Genomic DNA, 24,155 nt, shown 5'->3' with positions numbered 1-24,155 from the left:
GCTGTTGGTGAAGATCGTCTGTGAGGGTGACCAGAACTGTCTCTGTCCCATGACCAGCCAGAATGGACACTGGTCCAGGAGACATGTGGTAAGCCTCACAGCCCTCAGGATCCTGTCAACATCAGCCTGGGAGAGCCGACTGAAGTGGTCCAGAGTTGGACCTGAAGACATGCAAGGGGCTTCTAGTTCATTAACCGTATCAATTTTAGCAGGGAGGTCATGGCGGAGTGACAAGATTTTATCCGCAAAATAGCTCACAAAAGCCTCACAGCTGATAACCGAATTGGAATTTGGCAATCCCTCCGATAGGAACGTCAATGACCTAATTATTCTAAACAATTGTGTCAGGTGAGAGCTAATGGAGCAATGGAGGCTGCATAACAGTTTTGCTTCGTAGCCTTCATTGCCACCTCATAGGCTTTCATAAGTGTCCTATAGGATGTTCTTGCAGCTTCATCACGAGTTCATGGCCAAACCTGCTCTAGCTACAACTATATCTTGTTTTGACTACTGGAGTTTGACTCAGCTTGAAGGTGGACAACAAGGAAATTAAAATTGTTCAAGACTTTCTATTCCTTGGCTCCATCATCAACCAAAAGGGAGGCTGCAACCAAGAAATCAGAAGGAGATTGAGACTGGGAAGGGCAGCCATGAAGGATCTAGAAAAGATTCTTAAGTGTAAGGATGTGTCACTGGCAACCAAGATCAAGTTAATTCATGCATAGTATTTCCTATTATTATGTATGGGTGTGAAAGCTGGACAGTGAATAAAACTAACAGGAAGAAAGTTGATTCCTTTGAAGTATGGTGTTGGAAGAGAGTGTTACAGATACCGTGGACCGCCAAAAAACAAACAAATAAGAGGTTCTAGCTGAAATCAAGCCTGAACTGTCCTTAGAAGCTAAAATGACTAAACTGAGGCTATTGTACTTTGGTCACATTATAAGAAGTCAAGAGTCACTGGAAAAGACAATAATACTAGAGAAAGTTGAAGGCAGCAGGAAAAAAGAAAGACCCAACATGAGATGGATTGACTCTATAAAGGAAGCCACGGCCCTCAGTTTGCAAGACCTGAGCAAGGCTGTTAACGATAGCATGTTTTGAAGGACATTAATTCATAGGGTGTCATGGCCCAGGCTTCAACAGGCGAAACATCATCAGAGGAAGAGCCTGAGCAGGGAGAAATAACGGGCATTGCACCTCAGACAGCTGAGAATGCAGGGCAGGGCGAAGGACAACAGGTAGGAGTAAAAACCAGCCCTGCTGAGGAGTTGGAAGTAAACACAGAATCACCTCCTTCGGCACAACCAGATGCAGCTATAACTCCACAGAAGCAGGACCCACCCAGCTCACCTGAAGCCATTCAACAACAGCACAGGCAAAAAGGAAGAATGGAGTTGCAAAGTAAAAGGAGAAGTGCGCGCCTACAGGCACTAAGGAGACGGATCCAAGACTGTGAGTTGTCTGAGGATGAGAACGAAGGCAAACAGAAACAGCTTAAAACCAGGCTTGGAACAGACAGACGTTGCGAAAGCAATTGTTGCAAAAGGATCTCTGACTTTTGTTGCTGACGCTCCTAGACTTTGATAAACGGACTTCTGACCCTTGGACCGGACTTTTGACTTCCCCTCTGCACGCCGACTTTATTCTGGTTTGCAGCTCCTGGCGGGACTCCCCCGGATTCCTGCATTCCTGAGATAACAGCCTGCTCTCAAGACCAGTAGCCGGCAGTAACCCGAGACGACCTGGCCTAGCACATAGGGTTGCCATGAGTCGGAAGCGCCTTCATAGCACTTAGCGCGCGCGCGCACACACACACACACACACACACACAAATGTATCTTGTTTTTAATATTTTCAAAGCAAAATGTTTGGTTGCTATGAAATCAGAGAGGGTTTACCCCTCCCTAAACATTCAACCATAGCAGCACTACACTTTCACAAACTGAATTTGTTAGATTCGAACTCTTTATTCCACATTTTTACTCAAATGTGGCAATCTGCCTGTTTTTTTGGAAATAGACTGAATGGTTGTTAAGCATGTAAGCACTTTTGTGTCCACAAGATGGTGATATATATCCTCTTACTGAACAAATGGGTTTTTTTGTGCATGCATACATGCATGCTTGCGTGTGCGTCAGGCAGAAAAATATTATTCCTCCTCTCTTATTCATTGCTGCCACTGAAATTTATTAATTTTCCTTTGTTTGGATTGTGGCTTTTAATGTCGACAAGGGAAAACCTGTGAAGTCATTGGAAGCTAATTAATCTCCATTCAATTAGCAAATGAATAAGCTGCTTGAGGACACAGGTTTTACAGTTTTCCTTCAACCAATCATTTGTTTTTTACAGCTGCGGGGTTTTGTTTGTTTGCTTTGCAGTTGATTCATACAAGTGTTGCAGAACTTGAGTCTCATGATTTGCAAGCAGCTAAGAGCTTAATAATCAACAGTGTTGTCAGTAAGTGGCTGATAGTATTGATAAGCTAACAAATAAAGATTGCACCATCAAATATCAGGGAGGAAGACATAAGCAAAGCCAAAAATACGGGTGATAAAAAATTTCCTAAGGCATTCCCAGTTTTGTACAATGTGTGTTATAAACCCCCCCAACACAGGTTGAAAACTTCTCTGCTGTTTTAGATAGAGAATGTACATGTGTTTGATCTTGAAAATTCCTGGGGGGAAGTTTGTGTGTGTGTTTTTTTAATTTGGTGGGGGGTTTACAGCTTACTTGGGGGAGAGGACATTTCATAGTAAATTTTTAGTGTACCTTTTTGGACTTCATGTCAGCTTCTTTGGTGCTAATGAGCTAGATGTCTTTTGTGTGACTTTCATCTAAGGCAAACATCATTATTGGGGGAACACTGTATTATCTTCTGGAGTGTGGAGAGTCGGGTGATCTTACCTACCTCACTCTAGATCGGATGTGCCCTAAAATATATTGAAATGTTGAGAAAAACACAGCATTCTTACTATCCTTATTGTGTAACAGTTAACCAGTATTGAATGGTATGGAGTTCTGATAAGAAGGTGATTAAAGTGTTACCTCCCATCTACAGTTTCAAGCTCCCCCCATCTGTAAAAAATTTAAATTACATTCAATCCAATCCAACATTATTTCAGTTGATATTGCCTTAATATTACTGATAAATAATGTTTCATCATTGTTTGTGCGTATTATGTACCATCAAGTCACTTCCAAGTTGTTGACTCAATGAATTAGTGGCCTCCAAAATGTCCTATTGTTAACAGCCTTGCTCAGATTTTGCAAACGGAAGGCTGTGGCTTCTGTATTGAGTCAATGCATCTTACCGTTTTAGCATTAGATAATATCAATTTTATTTTGTTTGATTTAAGAAGAGTACACAATTGGAAAAGGGACAGAAAGATTCGGCATCATTTGGCGCAGCAACACTAACTTCTTAAAGCAACAAATCAAAGGCAAGCACAAATATGCAATTGTCAGGAGTTTCACATTCAAAATGTTCCTTCTGGTGTACCTTCATAAAAATCCTTAGCCTTTAGTGCACTCATACCAGTAGGGGGAACTCCTGGGCCTACAGAAGAGTGATGAGATTCATGCTGCAACCTGACCTGCCTTATCTGGGAACATGCAACACATGATATATATCTGGATTATGAGTCAGCAGATGATAAAGTCAGATATTTATGATACCTCCATTTACCACCCTCGACAGATCAGTGCTAAATATCATATCACTTGATTGAAAAGTCAATTGCAGTAGATTAGTTTGAGCAAGTTACCTCTCGGTGTAACATTTAGGTTGTGAGCGTAGCTTGCGTAAATGAATGATTTACAGTAGGATTAAGGAATTGTGCTTCCTTCACATTGTCTCCAGCGTCAAAAGCATCTTCACATGTCTAACTGAGCCTGTGACTGCTGCAGTTTTTAGTTGATTTTTGACTATGCTGCTCACAGGGCTGAGCCATTTGCGGGAAAGCTGTGCACCACATGCGGAGTCCAGTGCAGATGGCTTTTTTCAAGAAGTCACAGCTACAGTATTTGGAGAGTCTGTTAATGTATGTAAAACACTGATTCAAGCTCATCTCGATGGACAGAGTGGCAAATGGTGTTTTGTTTTTGTATAACAATGCAACTGTGCCAGCATGGATGGAAGCCAGCATGAAGGGGCTACAAGGCAAAACTCTGATGGGATCAAATGCCATAAACCAGCCCTTACACTCTCAACTATGTTTCAGAATGGACTAACTATCATGCTAAGTAAACTGTAGACTAGAGAGTACAGTGTTTTTGATATGTGGCTATTCACAAACCACATGGTTATGCAGCAAACGGTGTGGTACAAGCACATTTTAACCACATGGAAGGCTGAGGTCTTGGAGGTCTTGAGCACACGGTGCCCCCCACTTTAGATAGGTCCAGCTGACACTCTGATTCAGTGAAGAGAGTAGGAGGTATACTGACCCATCATTACTCCTGGAGAAACAAGCCAATGCTATCAGCTTCACCTAGCCTAGTAGTTACACCCCTTACCTTGACCTGGCTGATCTGGCCATGTGGATCCATGCAATGATTACTTCAAGGCTAGACTACTGTGATGCACTCTACATTGGTCTTCCCTTGAAGTCAACTCAGAAACTCCAATTGGTACAGAATGTGGCAGTCCAGTTATTAGCAGCTGCCTGGCAGAACTTGCACATCACACCCATCCTGCAGTCACTCCACTGGACTCAATTCCAGTTACTGGTTATCATCTCATGGCCTATGACCCACATACCTGCTGGACAACCTCTCCTACTATGGATCCAAGAAACAAATGATGGGGTCAAAAACAACGTAATATGTATTTGGTCATTTTAAAATGATGTTAAACTGTAGGCTTGGATCCTGACTAGCGTTTCCTCAGGTGCAAGGACTTGGGCTCCCAGGAGTACCATTTTCCTTCTTTGGCCATCCAAAATGTTCCCCAAAATTAATTTTGTTTATTTACTTCGTTTATATCCCACTATCCTCCCTAATAAGGACCCAGTGTCGCTTACATCATTCTCCTCTCTTCCATTTTATATTTACAATAACCTTGTGGTGTGGGTTAGGCTAAGAATATGTGGCTGACCCAAGGTCATCAAGCAAGCTTCCATGATTGAGTGGGGATCTGAACCAGAATCATAGAATCATAGAGTTGGAAGGGACCACCAGGATCATCAAGTCCAACCCCCTGCACAATGCAGGAAATTCACAACTACCTCCCCCACACACCCCCAGTGACCAGAAGATGGCCTAGGTGCCCTCCCTGTCATCATCTGCCTAAGGTCACATAATCAGCATTGCTGACAGATGGCCATCTAACCTCTTCTTAAAAACCTCCATGGAAGGAGGACTTACCACCTCCCAAGGAAGCCTGTCCCACTGAGGAACCGCTCTAAATGTTAGAAAATTCTTCCTAATGTCTAGAGGGAAACTCTTTGGATTTAATTTCAACCCATTCGTTCTGGTCCGACCTTCTTGGGTAACAGAAAACAACTCGGCACCATCCTCTATATCACAGCCCCTCAAGTACTTGAACATGGCTATCATATCCCCTCTCAGTCTTCTCCTCTTCAGGCTAAACATTCTGAGCTCCTTCAACCTTTCCTCATAGGACTTGGTCTCCAGACCCCTCACCATCTTTGATTCTCTTAGAGAATCAACACTCTAATCACTACACCACACTCTTCCTGGGGTGGTCCCTGAGGGGACTTCTCAGGCTGCTGTAGAAGGGAGGAAGGCAAGAAAATTGCACTCCCATGAGTACCTTGCACCTGCAGAAATGCTAGTCAGGATCCAACCTCTTTTCCGTACACAAACAGGTTAGCACTTTTGATTGGTATACAAGTATGAGTCAGAGCAATATAGAAAAATAGAAGCAAGTAGTGACCTTTGGGTCAAATAATACAAAAGTATTTGCCTTTCATATAGCTTCAAATTTTATTGCCATTTCCCAAAAGGTTTAAACAAACAATCCAGTTTAACAATATTTTCCTCAATAATCCTACCCCCCCTTTATCTGAGCAAGTTTTGATTCCATATACTTTACAAATACTTGAAGATATTTCATTTTGTTCTTGTAAGAAATGCAATTAAGTAATATTCATTCTGCAAATCCATAATTTGTTTATTAAAATATTTTCTCCACAAAAGACCCTCAAAGCAACCAACAGTCATAACATCAACACAATAAGCAGCAATTAAATAACAAAACATCAACAATTCAACAACCCAACAAGAAGCATCAGTATCACAGAAACATTATTGACATATGTATATTATGCCAATAAAGGTTTTTTAATTTGAATTTGGACATATGTAAGTGTTGCCAAGTTGCAACTTAGTTACAGTGACCCCATCAAAGGGCTCTCAAGACCACTGAGAAGCAAAGGCCCTTTTTGCCATCCTCTCCAGAGCCTTACTTGGTGGTCTCCCATACAAGTACCAACCCACTTAGCTTCTGAGATCTGACAAGATCGGGCGATACCATGCCACCTTCCCTTCTGATAAGAACATTAGCAGCAAAAATCACAAAAACACACAGTATAAGAACATAAGAAAGGCCCTGCTGGATCAGACCAAGGCCTATCAAGTCCAGCAGTCTGTTCACACAGTGGCCAACCAGGTGCCTCTAGGAAGCCCACAAACAAGACAACTGCAGCAGCACCATCCTGCCTGTGTTCCACAGCACCTAAGTTAATAGGCATGCTCCTCTGATAGTAGAGAGAATAGGTATGCAGCATGACTAGTATCCATTCTAACTAATAGCCATGCCCCTTTCCTTCATGAATATGTCCTCTCCCCTGTTAAAGCCCTCCAAGCTGGCAGCCATCACCCCATCCTCGGGCAGGGAGTTCCACAATTTAACTATGTGTTGTGTGAAAAAAATACTTCCTTTTATCTGTTTTGAATCTCTCACCCCCCTGCTTCAGCAGATGACCCTGCGTTCTAGTATTATGGGAGAGGGAGAAAAAGTATGTATTTTAATCAACTTTAACTGACATACTGGGTACTGGTAGATAGAGATTTGGCCTGCCACTGTCATCCAAACTTTGGTGATTTTCAAAATAGATCACTGCAGTGCTCTCTACCTGGCCTTGAAGGAGGCCCAGAAACTTTAGTTAATATAAAATGTCAGTTCTGATTACTTAACAGGTTCAAGCCAGCATACTTATACTTCACCAGTGTATTTATGGGTTCAATTCAAGGTGCTAGTTTAAATCTCTAAGTAGCCTCAGTCTTAAGTGGCTCCGCAAGTGTTTCCTTCTATACAAATCTTCCCAATGGAGAGCCAGCATGGTGTAGTGGTTAAGAGTGGTGGTTTGGAGTGGTGGACTCTAATCTGGAGAACCGGGTTTGATTCCCCACTCCTCTATATGGTGAACCAGGTTGGTTTCCCCACTCCTACACGTGAAGCCAGCTGGGTGACCTTGGGCTAGTCACAGCTCTCTTAGAGCTGTCTCAGCCCAACCTACCTCTCAGGGGAGGGGAAGGGAAGGGAAGGTGATTGTAACCCAGTTTGATTCTTTCTGGGCAGCCCATTCCCAAGCCTTTGGCGGCTGGGGATGGCATGGCCAAGGCGCTGCCGTGGCACCTCCAAAGCTGTTCCCTGGCTGCCAAAATGATTTAAAAAGCCTTTCGGAGGCTTTTTTAATTTTTTAAATAGGGCATTTTGCCCCATTGAGAACAGTGAGGCTGCGCCAGCAAAAAGCTGGCGCAGCAACACTGTTCTTCCCATTGGCTACCTGGGGCAAAAGGGGATAGGAAGCTGTCTAGTGGCAGCTCCACCCTCCTGCACTCCCCAGGAACACCCCCTGGGTGTCAGCGAGGGCATGCAATTGAACCCTGGATAGCGAGGTGACTTTCTTTTCACCTCTCCTTCCCGTGAGAAGGAAGGAAGGGGCAACGGCCAAAGGCTCGAGAAATCTCCATTTCAAAGTGACTTCCTGACTGTAATCCTGCTCTGATCTTAAGGTGTGAATTCTCTCTCTTGGTGTTGGGGAACCTCTAATGTTTTGCATTTCAAAGCTTTTGTAAACATTTCTAGCTTGTGTACTCTATAAGAATGCCCTCCAAATGATTTTGCGCCATTGTAACGTTGTGTTTCATAGATTACTGTACCCTTCCTTTCAAATAAATTCTACTTTAACTCTCTGCTAACGTCTGGAGTAAAGTTGATGATTCCTGAGAGGCAACGGAGTCCTAGAATCTGACACTGGGACACCAGCGTGGGGCTTTACATCAGTGGGACACTGGCGGAAGGCCCAGCCACTTTCCCTGGGTGGCGCTGCCACAGCAGCACCAGGAGACCGGCGGCTGGGTCCCCACTCTGGCAACCGTGCCAACCTAGATGGCATAAGTGGCACGGCCATTGCTGGCCATGCCACTTATGCTGGCGCAGCCCTTTCCTGGCCTCCAAAAGACTTTTGTCCTTTCCAGTCAGGAATAGTATGTAAGTAGTAGAGAAAGTTAGCATATACAAACCAACTCTTCTTCAGATTTACCAAGAAGAGTTGGTAAATATTTTGTGTTCCATATTTCATGGAGCAAGACTGACTTCCCTAAGAAGTAGGGTCTTTTCTGTAGTGCTCCTGGAGTTATATAATACCTTTCCCCTTGGGAAATAAATGTTGTTTCTTTGGTTATCCTCCTGAAGGCCGCTAAAAATGTTCTTTTTCGATCTGTGTTGGTGATTAGAATTTCCAAACGTCGTTGCTGTGCCTTCTGCTGATTCATTTGTTGCTTTCTGATGTTTTAAAGGTGTTGGTCTTGTTTTGATGAAAGATGAAGTGGTTTCAGAAGCAAAATGGCCATGAAACTTTTTTTTAGCTCATGGGGAAGAATTTTAAATGTGGAGAAAAAATTGGATGATTCCTGCAGTTCCTGTTTGTGCATTCAATGGTTTCTAATTTTATGGGAGCTCCTTCATTCTTATAATTATTTCGGGGGGGGGGGGACCAGATCCCTAATAGCACAGCAATCAACTTGATTGGGGGAGCTCTGTGAATACATTATAGCAGGGATGTCAAACATAAGGCCCGAGGGCCGGATCCGGCCCCTTGAGAGCTCTTAACCGGCCCACGAACCAGCTGAGGCAGCCACCCACCCCCAACTCTTGATCTGGGCTGGCAAGGCATGGCCTGGCCCAACCAAGTGACTTTTATGTCATATCCGGCCCTTGTAACAATTGAGTTCGACACCCCTGCATTAGAGCATGTATGGGGCTCTGGACCAAGGCTCAAACATTTCGTATCATTAGGTACTTTTACATCCTACATCTCAGAGAGTTTGCTACTTGCTGTATACGAACAACCTGAAAACTATCTGTCAGCAAATAGCTGGCACCTACTTGGAACAAAATGCTATCATGTTCATTGGGGTGTCTAGGACAGGTATATGTCATTATGTGCAGGTAAAATGTCATGTCTTCCTCACTGCTGAAAAAGTACTGCATTTGATTAAATAACTCCTACTGCACAGAAATGGATAACTGTTGTTCAAATATCTGTAACAAGGATGAAGGCGTTTTTTCTTCTTCTCACCAGACTGCTAGATTTCAGCTCTCACCTCATAACTATAAATAATAGCTCTGGGGTTAGTTTTGTTGCAGACAGAGATGGGGACAGACAGGAATGAGGAAAATCTTTTATTTTGTTCTCTTTTCTTGTGTCACTGGCAAACTACCGCTCTGTTGTGGTCAGTGGTAGGATGTGCAGAATAGTGTTTGAGATTCCATAATGGCCTGTTTTGTATTTGAAGCAGACGAGTATCATGTGTGGTTCAAGGGGCTATGAGGTTGGTAATGCAAAACTGCAAAATGTGTGGAACAATGGGAAAAATGATTTTTTCCTTCCATAATTAACAAAAGGCAAAAACTAACAACAGACCTACCCACCCTCAATGATTTTTAAAATGTATGCTCATAGAGATATAAAGATGATATCTTTAGGGGTAAAGGTCAAACTGGGTGTGTCTTTCTCTCAAAAAGAACCATTAAATAAATTTTTAACTGAAGTAAACTTTAGCTGCTTTAAATGTTAATGTTTGTGTGGGGAATATAATACCACTGTGGCTTTTTCTCAGTGTATTTGCAGAGAAGGATGAACAATAAAAAAGGTTCCTATTATAAAAAGAAGTTGGCCAGTTCCTCAGGATATTTTTTAACCATTTTTTTTACCATATGTCTCATTTTATTTAAGGAACCTGGTAATAAGTCCTTTTTTTAAAAAAGTGGTGTGTTAGTCTTCTGACTCCATGGCCCCAGTTTCAATCTTCTAGGAGGTACAAAGAAAAGTCCCAAACCCAACGATTCTCATTCTATTTAGTCATAGTTTATTGTTTTAAAAAATGCAATAATGTTATGAATTATTCTGTCCTACTACATAAGATAGTCCTGACTTTATGGTTTGATTAACTATGGAAACTTTGAGTGCAATCCTGAAGAGGAGGGTAGATCCGTGGCGGCCGGGAGCAGTGAAGCTGTGGTGCCTCCTCTCAGAAGCTTCCCGGCTGCTGCGGATAGGGCTGTTGAAAAAAAAAAATTCGGTATTCGGCCCGTCTGGATTCGGGATATGCCGAAGTCTGAACTCCCCCGCCTCGGGTCCATGCAATTCAGCACAAATTCAAAGTTCGGGAAAAAAATTCGGCCGAATAAAGCCATTACAAACACAACCGCGCCTTTCCGTGGCTCCAGGGGGGGCATTTTTGGGGGTAGAGGTCCCAAACTTTCAGCGGAACTTCAAGACCAACCAAGTTTTGTAAAGATTGGGTCAGGGGGGGGGGCTGAGATTTGGGCCCTGAAAGGGGTCCTCCCACACTTAATGTGCATCTCTGAGCAGAGCTTGCCACCCACGCACAAAGCTCCCAGCCCCGACAAACAGCTGATGAGAGCAAGGGCAGGGCAGGTGCGAAGAAGTTTGCAAAGCAACACAACTGCAAAGCAACTCTGCAAAGCAACACAACTGCAAAGCAACACCTTTGCAAACAGGCAAAGGGCAGGGCAGGTGCTAAGAAGTTTGCAAAGCAACACAACTGCAAAGCAACACTGCAAAGAAACACAACTGCAAACATGCAAAGGGCAGGGCAGGTGCTAAGAAGTTTGCAAAGCCACACAACTGCAAAGCAACACTGCAAAGCAACACAACTACAAAGCAACACCTTTGCAAACATGCAAAGCAACACCTGACACCTGGGAGTTTGCAAACCATGGAAAGGGACAGAGGCAGCTAGCTATGCATAACGAGCAGGAGGGGTGGAATTTCCCCTTTTGCATGGGACTCGGGACCAGGCAAATGCATTCTTTAAGTCACCATTTGAAAACCAGTTTTGAGCAAGCATCAAAATAGACCTAACCGTCGTATGAATGAGGGAAAACCTGAGGACACACAACTGAAGCCCCCCCTCAAACCAGGGAGAGAGAGACTCAAGGGGGCACACACAACTCAGGAAGAACAGGTGAAAGCCCCCTTTGGCTTTCCCCCCAACCCACAGAAACTGCTCCCTCCCCACACACACACACAGGAGAAAAATTATAGATTAAAGCCCCCAAAGAGGTCTTACTGTGGCTGTCTTCTGTTCCATCAGGAGGGGCTGGGAGGAGGACTGGGTAATCCAATATGATTCTATTTAAGCACGGGAGGTTTGCCTTGGATTTGCCGCTCTGGAGATGCATACAAGATCGGGTGATCCATTCATCCCAATAGGGAAAAGGGGAAAGCCTATATCTCGGGACCCCCTGACCCAATGTTTACAAAACTTGGGGGGTCTCTTAAGAAGGCTTGTCTGAAGCTATGCTGAATGTTTGGGGGCTGCACCCCCAAAAATGCACCCCCTGCAGCCACGGAAAGAGAAAAGGGGGAGCCCATATTTCTGCCCCCACTGAACCCATCTTTACAAAACTTGGGGGTTTCTTAAGAAGGCTCGTCTGAAGCTATGCTGAAAGTTTGGGGGCTGCACCCCCAAAAAACGCCCCCTGCAGCCACGGAAATGGAAAAGGGGGGAGGGAAAAGGGGTGGAGCCCATATCTCGGGACCCCCTGACCCAATGTTTACAAAACTTGGGGGGGGGGTCTCTTAAGAAGGCTCATCTGAAGCTCCGCTGAAAGTTTGGGGTCTCTACCCCCAAAAATGCACCCCCTGCAGCCACGGAAAGGAGCGAATGTGCACAAGCACCCCCCCACGAGGATTTCTCTCACTCTCTCTCTCTCCCCGGCCGGGCCGCGCAGCAGTTGATTCCTCCAGTACTCAATCCTGACTGATTGGCCAGAAGACCACCCAGCTTGGCCACCGATTGGCCGGGGGAGGTGAATGCTGCTTACTGACGGTTATGCTGCTTACTGACGCCCCGAATTTGCCAAATTTATTCGCGAACTCGCTGAATTCGGCTCCCCCGGTTTCCTGCCATTTTTGAGTTCGGTTCGTCCCGAACTAAAAACTGCCGAATCAGGGGAAATTCGGCTGTTTTCCAGTTTGGGCTGAACCGAATCGACAGCCCTAGCTGCGGACACAAAAAACCCTTAAAAAAATAAAATTCCAGGAAAAGGGGGGAAAGGCCCCATTGAACAAAGCGAGGTTGCGCCACCAAAATAGATGGTGCAGCCCCACCGCCGCTCAAGGGGGCATTCCTGTGGCAAAAGGGCTATAATGTCAGAGATTCTACCCTGCAAAATAGTCATTTTCTCCAGGAGTACTGTAGTCTGGAAATCAGTTGTAATACTGGGAGACCACCAGGCCCCACCTGGAGATGTGCAACCCTATGAGTAGTGTGTGTGGGAAGAAGTGGAATGGATGCAAAGAGCAGCTGAATCAGGCCTTAACACTGGATTCCAGTTCAGTACTGTTTTTAAAAAAATGCTCTTCTTGCATCTAATCAGTGACATGGCTACACTGAAGAATGTTCCAGTTTTCCAGCTTTGTCCAATAGTTTGTAAATTCCACTTTCTTCTTCCCATATAGGCCCACAGAACACTAACGACCTGTACAAACTTCTCATTCTTGCCCCTCTATCCAGAAGACCAGAAAATACTAATAGAAATCTGGCCATAGTTCACTTTATTTTTGTATTTTATTTTTTTGCTGTCAAGTCACAGCTGACTTATGGCAATCTTGTAGGGTTTTCAAGGCAAGAGACATTGGGAGCTGGTTAAGCGTTGCCTGCCTTCACGTCATGACCCTGGTATTCCTTGGAGTCTCCCACCCAAATACTAGCCAGGGTCAGGGAGTTCCCATTACAGACTCAATGTCAGACTCTGATACTTTGTTGCATCTCAGGAATTATCCACTTTACTCCAGACGTTTGCAGAGTTTTAAAAGGCTTTATTCCCAAAAATAATGCATACAGAAGTCTAAAGGAACTTAAGGTTAGCATGAGACAATACATGTGGAAGTCCGTTTTATAGGGTGCACACACTAGAATGTTTACACGTAAACGCTTTGAAATGCAAAACATCAGAGATCACTCCACAGATAGAGTGGATTCTGGTGAATTCACACCTTGAGATCAGAGTAGAATTTACAACAGGGAAGTTATTTTGAAATGGGGATCCAAGGGGGGCCTCTAAGGTATCGCACCTCTCTCCCAAGCTGAAGAGACTTTCCCATGGGAAGAAAAGGTGGGGGCTATTCAGGGCTCGACTGCATGCCCTCGCTGACACTCAAGTATTTAAAACTTCTCACACAGAGACAAATCTGGAGGACTTTAACATATAGGAATATGCTAACCACTTTTCAGTTTAGGACCTCAATGAAGAATGCTGACCCATGTTACAACATAGTTTATCAGTATAGACAAAGATATATAATTATGACAAACATAATTGGTCCTTTCTCATTTAACCCAGATTGACGCTTCATTACCCAACTATCTGTTCCCCTGAAGAATATTGACCAAAGTGCATAATATTATATTGTATGGAAAACCATAATTGTATTTTACTCTGGAAAATGCCCCATACCTCTTTAATTAATAAATAAAGTCAATAATTATTTAATTAATAATTAATAAATAAAGTCAAATATAAGCATATTTCTTCTAGGGCATTCAGGTATTAATAAATGAAAATCTGAATGGAAATCTCAGTTAACCACATGGGATCATGAACATTTTTGTATAATGGGATTTCCACCTTATATTTTTAAAAATTCTAGTTTATGCTGAAATGACACCTGTAGAAAAGCTCTAGTCTCTAGATACCTTTAGTCTCAAACTTGAATGTCTACAGTAGAGTTGTGCATAACAATAAACTCAAACTGAAAATAAACCTGAAATTAGCCGTTTTGGTAAATTTTGGGATTTGGGTTGACCGAATTCCAAAACCTGGGGATAAAGCCAAAGCCGAATAGATATTTGACTTTTCGGATTCGGCTATTTGCCTTTGCTCAAAGGCATAGCTCTGTGCTTTCTCCCCCCCCTTTTTTTACTGGTTTTGTTAGGGCCCCATAGCTGGGGCCCTTTTGAGGTGGGGATCGTGCAATTGGAGCCAACTTGGTCTAATCAACTTTCCAGTATATCACCCAACAGAAGACTAGTCTGCAAGCAGAAGAGTCATTAAAAGACAGGGCTCATCTAGTCCCATCTGGAGGAATATACCCTCCAAATAAAAAGAGCAAGCTTCAACAGCTGCTGACACCACCAGGCTTCCGAAGGAGATTTCTTCATCCACGTGGATGAGCAATCTCCTTCAGACAACCCCTGTGGTTGAGACTTTGGCTGGCTCCGATCTCACCCCCCGAAAACCTGCTCTGAAACTGAACGTCGCCCCGAGTAGAGGCTTCGTTTCCCCGCACGGTGACCATCTCTTAGAATCTGATTTTTCTTGACCACAATAAAGGACTGCTCACAGGATATCATTTGCCACCAAAAGGAATGTTTTCTGTGCCTTATTTCTCTTGCATTTAAGCCCTTTCCCTCTGTTTGGAAGCTCATTTGCATGGACATCATGCAAAGTGACCCAGAAATGAAGGCAGACCCCAGGCTTTGAGGCGCCAGCCTGGAATCACCTCTTTCCACCAGTCCTGGGCAATGCTGAACTTTTGAACCTCATGGACAGCTCAGCTCGCAAATGCCTGGGGGATGGGGGCAACCTCTTTGCGGGCCCATAAAACTGGACCCCTGTCCCAAAGTTCACCAAACTTTAATGACTGTTGAAGGCTGGTCCCTTGCAGCCATACAGCAAATTTGGGGACTCTACCTCCAAAAATGCTCCCCCAGGAGCTTTGAAAAAAATCCCCATTGACTATAATGGGCTGAGTGCTAACCAAAATGCCCGGTTATGAATTATTATATGGGGGAATTAGCATTCAGTAACCGGCACTAGACATAACTTAAGCAGGATGCAACCTTTGTCTATCAGAATCCATACCATGACCAGAAAATGAGGCAGAAGCAATGGAATTAAGTTTAAAAGAATTTTACTCAAATTATATGTTTGCGCACGCATACAAAATTACACATACACATCACACAGTCAGAGCTTAAGAAATAAAGGTGGTAGCATGGAGACGTCCGCCAATGTGGCAGGTTCCTTGAGGGGGGGTGATACTGCACCTGATCCTGGAGCGGACTTCCGAGGTTCTGTGTGGCTAAAGGAGGGGGAAGGGGGTAGGGGGGCTCCCCGTGGCTTAACCAGCGAGGCTGGAGAGCTGGGTGGTCTGGCATTGCTGCCCAGACTGACAGAGTAACAGCAAGTATGCAAGGGGAAGACCTAAGATAGCGTATGGACTAAGGAGACCCCAGTTATACTCTCTCAGGGGGTGGGGGTTGATTGGATTACCCAGGTGGTTCCCTGTGTGAGCAAAGGAGATAATGACCCTAATGGTCAGCTGCCAGGGTGGGGCATGGGGTGATTTAGCAATGACTATTGACAAGGCACATTCCAGGAGAAGCGGGAGAGGTCGTTGACAGGATTATCGGGGAGGCAGACAAAGGAATGCAGAAGTCATCCATCTGCTTCATTCAGGCTCTGGAGGTGTGATTGCTGTTATCGGGAGGATTCTCCGAAGGGGTCGTTAATTAAATGGAAAGGGGTGAGGCGCGCTGTCTACATGCCGGCTTGCTTTTTATTACATGGCAGCGATGGAGTCTTCCTCTGGCCCAGGAAAATGAATTCTCTCTTGCTGTGTTAGAAAGGTTTCCCTACCCGAGGTTTCCCCATGACTACTGCTTAAATGCGGTGCCTTTCCCAATGGCGTGTGGGTTGGGCACTGAGTCCAAGGTGGCTGCAGCACGTGTCCTGGTGTGGTTGCCAGGCTCCAGGCGGGAGAAAGCAAGCCTTCTCATAACATGAGTTTTTCAGGAAACCCAAAAATAAGTCGAATACCCATATTTACTGGTATGGGTATTTGGCTTATTTTGGGTTTACAAAAAAAATCAGGTCAAAAAAACCCAAGCCTGAAATTTGCCAAAAAAGCCCCCCCTTTTTTTTACAACTCTAGACTATAGATTGAAATCTTTCAACTATTTTTGTTTTAATGTAAGATTGCTGGCTGACTACATCTTTCTCCCCCCCCCCAGGAACCAAGAGTTGGTTATTTTGTGGAAAATATAGCAAATATTTCCCATCCATGTGTTGTCAAGATGAGAAGAAATGTCGATTCAGTTCTTCTAATAAGTCATTCCCAACTGGTTCATACTAATGACAAGAAAATGGTTTTTAAACACTTTCATATAGGATGGTTATAATTATGTGTCTGTGAACTGATGGATCCCAAATTTTGAGTAACTTTTTTGTATGTGTTTTTAAAATAATATACTTTTGAAGTGGTTAAATCAGAGGAAAGCAACATATTCAGTCCACCAAGACTTTTCCTTTTGGCCTCCAAGTGATGATTCAACCACAGGCTAATGTTTGCGAGGGGATAGCTTTTTGAGGGAAAGGCCTTGAACACATGAACACATGAAGTTGCTTCATACTGAATCAGACCCTTGGTCCATCACAGTCAGCATTGTCTACTCAGACTAGCAGCAGCTCTCCAGGGTCTCAGGTAGAGGTCTTTCACATCACCTACTTGCCTAGTCTCTTTAACTGGAGATGCCCAGGAATGAACCTGGGACCTTCTGCATGCCAAGCCTTGGTGAGTTGGATATACCCTGTAGGCCTTACATTATCTACTCATGCTGATCTGGCACATATATTTCTCTTGCTAAAGTAATTTCTGTTTTATCAACCCACCTACCTACATTGTGTATGCATAGGTGTGTATATTTTGCATGCAATGCTGAAATTTCTGGAGAAATGTCACAATATATTCCAACTGTTTTATAATTGTTGCTGAATTAGGCTCCTGCTTCTTTCTCCATATCAGCCCTCCTTTTCCTATCTATCAGATCATTTCACATAGGAACACCCTGCTGAGAATATTTTCCATCTGAGAAATGGAGGGGGGAGGGGAGGTGGAATCTGTTACCCAGACTTACCTTGTACTCAGCTCTAGAAAGAAATGCAAAGACATTTGCTATGCTTTACAGATATGGTTTATATGAGATGGTTACTTTTTATTGCAGTATATATAATACTGATATTTGGCATTTTATGCTCTATTGTATTATATTATTTGTTTATAATGGTTGGATCCAAAAGTGCTCTGCCACTCATGAAGGAATATCCCATTCATTGGAGGACTTTTTCTCTTTTCATATGTCTTTTGTTAGTGGACGATTTTATTTATGAATGGGGTGAACCCTTCCATGAACAGACAACTCTACCATGAACTTCAGGTGTATCCCTGAGTGGTACCTGTGAATCCAACATAATTCTGTCCTGCTAATGGCAGAGCCTTCCTCTGATACAACAAGCCTTGGCTTTGTCCTAGGAACCCTTCACCAGCAGAGGGCTCCTTGTTTTGAGGAAGGATCCACTACAGAAGAACAGAATTTTCATGAAGCTACTTTATGCTGAATCAAACCATTGGTACATCACGATCAGTATTGTCTGCTCAGACTGGCAGCAGCCTTCCAGGGTCTCATGTGGAGGTCTTTCACATCACCTGCTACCTGATCCTTTTAACTGGAGATGCTGGGGATTGAACCTAGGTCCTTCTGTGTGCAAAACAAAGACCCTTCTACTGAGCTACAGCCCCTCTCCAATCATAGATTATGACTCAATATTTATGTTTCATAAGCCACACATTAAGAAAGCAGCATATAAATTAATAAATCAAATCACATCAATCACTGACATTCTTTAAATGGTTCCTCTGTTTTCCTAATTAAGGAAAGGTATAACTTTGCTTAGAATGGCATTGTTAGAGTACTTCATATTACATGAATACAGGTTGAGAAGTAAATCTACCCATATTTTAGCATGAGCAAGATCTGTTATAGATCAACCAGCAACCTATATCCTTTTTTAAAAAAAAAACACACCCTCAACCCCCCCCTTAAAGTGTCAATAACAGCACAGAAGCTCCATCTCAGTCATTGAAACTGAGAAGAGATCAACAGGTTAAATCCCCTTTCCCCCTTTCCAAATGTGTCACTGATCAGAATCAGAGATTTGGACACACGTACCTTCATCACATCTGTTTGCACTAGATGAGATATCAGGAGATCCATGAAATGAATGACCTCTCCCTCCCCCTCCTTTTTTGTAATAGTGTAAATTGCAGCTACAGAGCCCTTGACTGGGTTCAGTGCTGGAACTCATGAAACTGCCTTACACTGAATCAGACCATGGGTCTATCAAAGTCAGCATTGTCTCTCAGACTAGCAGCAGCTCTCCAGGGTCTCTTTCACATCACCTACTGCCTGGCCCTTTTAACTGGAGATGTCAGGGATTGAACCTGGGACCTTCTGCAAGCCAAGCAGATGCTCTTCCACTGAGCCACAGCCAGGGCCGGATTTAGGTTTGATGAGGCCCTAAGCTATTGAAGGTAATGGGGCTCTTTATATGTCCAGCTGTCCTTTGTCAACAACAAATTGTCACTGTTTTTTGTTGTTGAATATATGCTATAAAATCATTTATGGACCTAGTAGGTATCTAAAGCCATTTGCACACAACCCAAAACACTGTTGGTGTATGTAGGTTTTATTTTATTTGTTTTTTATCTTATATTTTGGAAATTTACATCCAGTTTTTTTTCCTTTAAATTTTTTTTGGGGGCCCAAGAGAGCGGGGCCCTAAGCTATAGCTTGTTTAGCTTATACGTAAATCCGGCACTGGCCACAGCGTCTCCACACAGGTGGGGGTTAACCCTTTCACACCCTGTCATTTCCCCTGTTCAGTTTCTTTTTTTCTGGAGCAGCTGTTGCTCTGCAGGAGAAAAACATACAGGAGGGTATCCATATGCTTATCAGTATCTCCCCCCGCCCCAGAATCTAGCAGCTCCCAGTGTATAGTCATGTATACATGATTTGTATAGGAGCCCCATGGCACAGAATGGTAAGCTGCAGTACTGCAGTCCATGCTCTACTCATGACCTGAGTTCGATCCCGACAGAAGTTGGCTTCATGTAGCTGGCTCAAGGTTGACTCAGCCTTCCATCCTTCCAAGGTCAGTAAAATTAGAACACAGCTTGCCTAGTAAAATTAGTACACAGTCTGCCTAGTAAACATCAGGATGTGACGTCACCCCGGGAGTTCTTCTGCAGCTGGCTGGGAGGCTGGATGGGGGGCAATCTCAGCAGGTGGGGCAGCAGCCTCGCCAGGCCACTCACTCTAAGCCACTATGTGCCCCTGACTCGCCAGCCGCCACACCCCAAAGCTTGCAGGTGACAGCGAGGTTGTGGGGCATGGGGGGGGGGGATTTGCATCGGGCTCGTCTGTGTGTAGCTGATTACATATGTAGCTAGGGATTCCAACCTCCAGGTGAAACCTGGGGATCCCCTGGAAATATAGCTCATCTGCCAACTACAAAGATCAGTTCCCCTGGAGAAAATGGATGTTGTGGAGGGTGGACTCTTTGGCATTGTACCTCACTGAGGTCCCTGTCCTCCCCAGGCTCCATCCCCAAATCTCCAGAGGTTTTCCAACCTGGATCTGGCAACCCTGCCCCAGCTCATCTCCCAGCAGTGGCCAGGAGGGACCTGGCAACCCTATGTAGCCCTTCAGTGCATATAAGTTTCTCCAAAAGGGCAAATAGCTATTTAAGATCAGGAAATGCATGGGGGCTTAAGTCCCTCTCCTCGTATGCTGTGATTTGAATGTTAATTGTGGTCCCATGTACCTGGGAATTCAGTTTGGGGCATGGAAAATGTTAGCACTTGTCTGGTTGACATCTAGGAAGACCCGTGAGGGGCACACAGTGACTATGTATTCTATACTTAAGCTGTCAAGAACATATCTCCACCTTCTCTGTCCCCTCCATCCTCCTGGCTATTCTGAGGAAACAGAAACTTATACACAGCACAAGCATAGTGCTGTGGCTAACATTGTATAATGGCCAGAAAAACAACTAGCCCCATCAGTTTGGTTCCAAAAGCTAGGAAAAAATTATTCAGATTAGCTACCCTTCTGATATTTGAAGAAGAAGAGTTGGTTTTTATATGCCAACTTTCTCTACCACTTAAAGAAGAATCAGCCCGGCTTACAATCACCTTCCCTTCCCCTCCCCACAAGAGACACCCTGTGAGGTAGGTGGGGCTGAGAGGGCTCTAAGAGAGCTGTGACTAGCCCAGTGTCACCCAGCTGGCTTCATGTGGAGGAATGGGGAAACAAATCTAGTTCACCAGATTAGCACTCGCCATTCATGTGGAGGAGTGGCGAATCAAACCTCCGGATCACCAAACCACTGCTCTTAACCACTGCACCACTCTGGCTCCTTGTTAGCTAACAGGGCATGCTCAGTTTTGTTGTTTTAGTTACTTTCTGAATGCACACCCATACTATACACACACAGCCACAGCAGCTGCATGCATTTCTATGTGGATCAGGGACCATCAGATGCAGATGTGTTGTGAATGGTTCACTGTACCTACTCATGCATAGCCCGAAAACGATGTTTGGGAATAAGCATCAGATTTACAAGTATTATTAACACGCTGGTGGTCAAATTCCTTCATGTATCTTTGAATGTTGAATGGAAATGTGATCCTATTTTTAAAATTAAGCTTCTGGGGATTTAAAAAAAATTATGATACCAAACCAAAAGCAATAACTGCTTCACAAATATGACTGCCAGGAAATATGGCCAAGTATGTATTTAAATCATCCCAGACAAATGTCTTTCAAATGTTTTAATTCCCACTCCTCATCATTTTAGTCAAGTGTTCCCCAGAGGCTCGGGAATACATTTTCAGTCGGCTTCAGTCACACCTTCTCTTCGTGAGATATTTTACAGCAACCATCTATGTCAGGGACTGCAGGGGAATAATCAAAGCCAGTAGTACTGAAGAATAACTCTTTTGATTTATGCATGTTGAATAACTGAAACCTATTGATAATGCCCTAAATTAAAATTTTAAGGTTCTTGAAATAGTCTTAGAAGGGCTCTTCAATAAAACCAGATAAGCATATCACTCATACTACATTCGTATATGCCTTCTTTGCAATTCTCAGAGTCCATGGAGGCTGTTTTATATCAGTTTTAAACTTCTTTTTATCTCTATTTGCTGACATTTTAACGCCCTATGAAATGCTAGATAAATCTGTGCTTGCAGAAGACTGGCAGCCTCAACAGGAAGTTCAGTCTACGGCATCTGCCCACCATCCTGCTGCGCAGATGCTAATTACCTTAACATGCAAATTTGCCAGAAAGACGTTATTAAAGTATTTCCAAGGGCATGACCGATTTCCTTCCATAGCAATGTTGAAAACTATCTGACAAACCTCTAGCTTTGAATGCATCTGGCTTATCTTTGAGCTATGCTCAACCAAAAAAGTGTTCCAAGTTATGAACCAAGCTTTGTTCGTTTGAAGCATCTGTAACATTCATGCAACTAAGGACTGCTTCACACATGATTAAATTCACACATTGATCTCCCTTTTGTGTCTAAAACTGCATGACCTTGTGTGTACATCATCATGTTGGATGAATACTCATACCACATGTACTGGCTGCCAATAGGGACTTCCTTCTGTATCTTCCTTCAGACGTTTGATGATATGCCTACACAGTTTATTACTATGGCATGTATCTAATCTTACGCTAGAGGAAGTTCCTCCAGCCTAAGGATCTTTCCTCCAATTTTTGGTTCTTCAGTTGGAGGAAGACTCTTTAGAAGGAAGGTTTCAAACCTTGCTCAGTAGAAGAGTAAGACACATGCCATTGAATGAAATACTCATGTAGGAAATTTGTCATGTGTGAACTGGAGTGTTAATCAAGAGTGGGACTAGGGCTGTTGAAAATTTTTTTTGGTATAGTTCGGATTCGACTGAATTCGGCCCGTCTGGATTCAGGATATGCCGAAGTCCGAACTCCCCCACTTCGAGTCCGTGCAATTCGGCGCGAATTCAAAGTTCGGAGAAAAAATTTGGCCGAATAAAGCCATTTAAAACACAACCACGCCTTTACGCGGCTCCAGGGGGAGCATTTTTGGGGGTAGAGGTCCCAAACTTTCAGCGGAGCTTCAAAGGACCCTTCTTGCAAGACCCCCCAAGTTTTGTAAAGATTGGGTCAGGGGGGGCTGAGATATGGGCCCCGAAAGGGGTCCTCCCATCCTTAATGTGCATCTCTGAGCAGAGCTTGCCGCCCAGGCACAAAGCTCCCAGCCCCGACAAACAGCTGAGAGCAAGGGCGGGGCATGTGCTAAGAAGTTTCCAAAGCAACACAACTGAAAAGCTACACTGCAAAGAAACACAACTGCAAAGCAACACCCACAACTGCAAAGCAACACCTTTGCAAACATGCAAAGCAACACCTGACACCTGGGAGTTTGCAAACCATGGAAAGGGACAGAGGCAGCTAGCTATGCATAATGAGCAGGAGGGGGTGGAATTTCCCCTTTTGCATCGGACCCGGGACCAGGCAAATGCATTCTTTAAGTAACCATTTGAAAACCAGTTTTGAGCAAGCATCAAAATAGACCTAACCGATCTTATGAATGAGAGAAAAACTGAGGACACACTACTGAAGCCCCCCCTCAAACCAGGGAGTGAGAGACTCAAGGGGGCACACACACCCCAGGCAGAACAGGCGAAAGCTCCCTTTGGCTTCCCCCCACCCACAGAAACTGCTTCCCCCCACACACACACAGGAGAAAAATTATAGATTAAAGCCCCCAAAGGGGTCTTACTGTGTCTGTCTTCTGTTCCATCAGGAGGGGCTGGGAGGACTGGGTAATCCAATATGATTCCATTTAAGCACGGAATGTTTTGCCGCTCTGGAGATGCATACAAGATCGGGTGATCCATTCATCCCAATAGGGAAAAGGGGAAAGCCCATATCTCGGGACCCCCTGACCCAATGTTTACAAAACTTGGGGGGTCTCTTACGAAGGCTCGTCTGAAGCTATGCTGAATGTTTGGGGGCTGCACCCCCCAAAATGCACCCCCTGCAGCCACAGAAAGAGAAAAGGGGGGAGCCCATATTTCTGCCCCCACTGAACCCATCTTTACAAAACTTGGGGGGGGGGTTTCTTAATAAGGCTCGTCTGAAGCTCCACTGAAAGTTTGGGTGCTGCACCCCCAAAAAAGCGCCCCCTGCAGCCACGGAAATGGAAAAGGGGGGAGGGAAATGGGTGGAGCCCATATCTCGGGACCCCCTGACCCAATGTTTACAAAACTTGGGGGGTCTCTTAAGAAGGCTCGTCTGAAGCTCCACTGAAAGTTTGGGGTCTCTACCCCCAAAAATGCGCCCCCTGCAGCCACGGAAAGGAGCAAATGTGCACAAGCACCCCCCCATGAGGATTTCTCTCACTCTCTCTCTCTCCCCGGCCCGTCCGTGCAGCAGCTGATTCCTCCAGTACTCAGTCCTGACTGATTGGCCAGAAGAAGACCCAGCTTGGCCACCGATTGGCCGGGGGAGGAGAATGCTGCTTACTGACGGTTATGCTGCTTACTGACGCCCCGAATTTGCTGAATTTATTCGTGAACTCCCGAACTCGCTGAATTCGGCTACCCCGGTTTCGTCCCGAACTAAAAACTGCCGAATCAGGGGAAATTCGGCTGTTTTTCAGTTCGGGCCGAACCGAATCGATAGCCCTAAGTGGGACTAATTCAGAAATCTAACATGATGGTATATTTATTATTGTATTTATTTATTTACTTTATTTATG

The 24,155-nt window shown here is 44.3% G+C and overlaps 1 protein-coding gene across 1 annotated transcript in view; it reads right to left on the bottom strand.

Annotated features, from left to right (window-relative positions):
- Positions 1 to 24,155, bottom strand: part of LOC130483428 (hormonally up-regulated neu tumor-associated kinase homolog A-like) — a 104,655-nt gene that overhangs the window by 854 nt on the left and 79,646 nt on the right. The window lies entirely within an intron of this gene.

The sequence above is a fragment of the Euleptes europaea genome, chromosome 10 (assembly GCF_029931775.1).
Source record: "Euleptes europaea isolate rEulEur1 chromosome 10, rEulEur1.hap1, whole genome shotgun sequence".
NCBI classification, from domain to species: Eukaryota; Metazoa; Chordata; class Lepidosauria; order Squamata; family Sphaerodactylidae; genus Euleptes; species Euleptes europaea.
The sequence above is the reverse complement of the archived record's forward strand: the minus strand, read 5'-3'. Positions and strand labels throughout refer to the sequence as shown.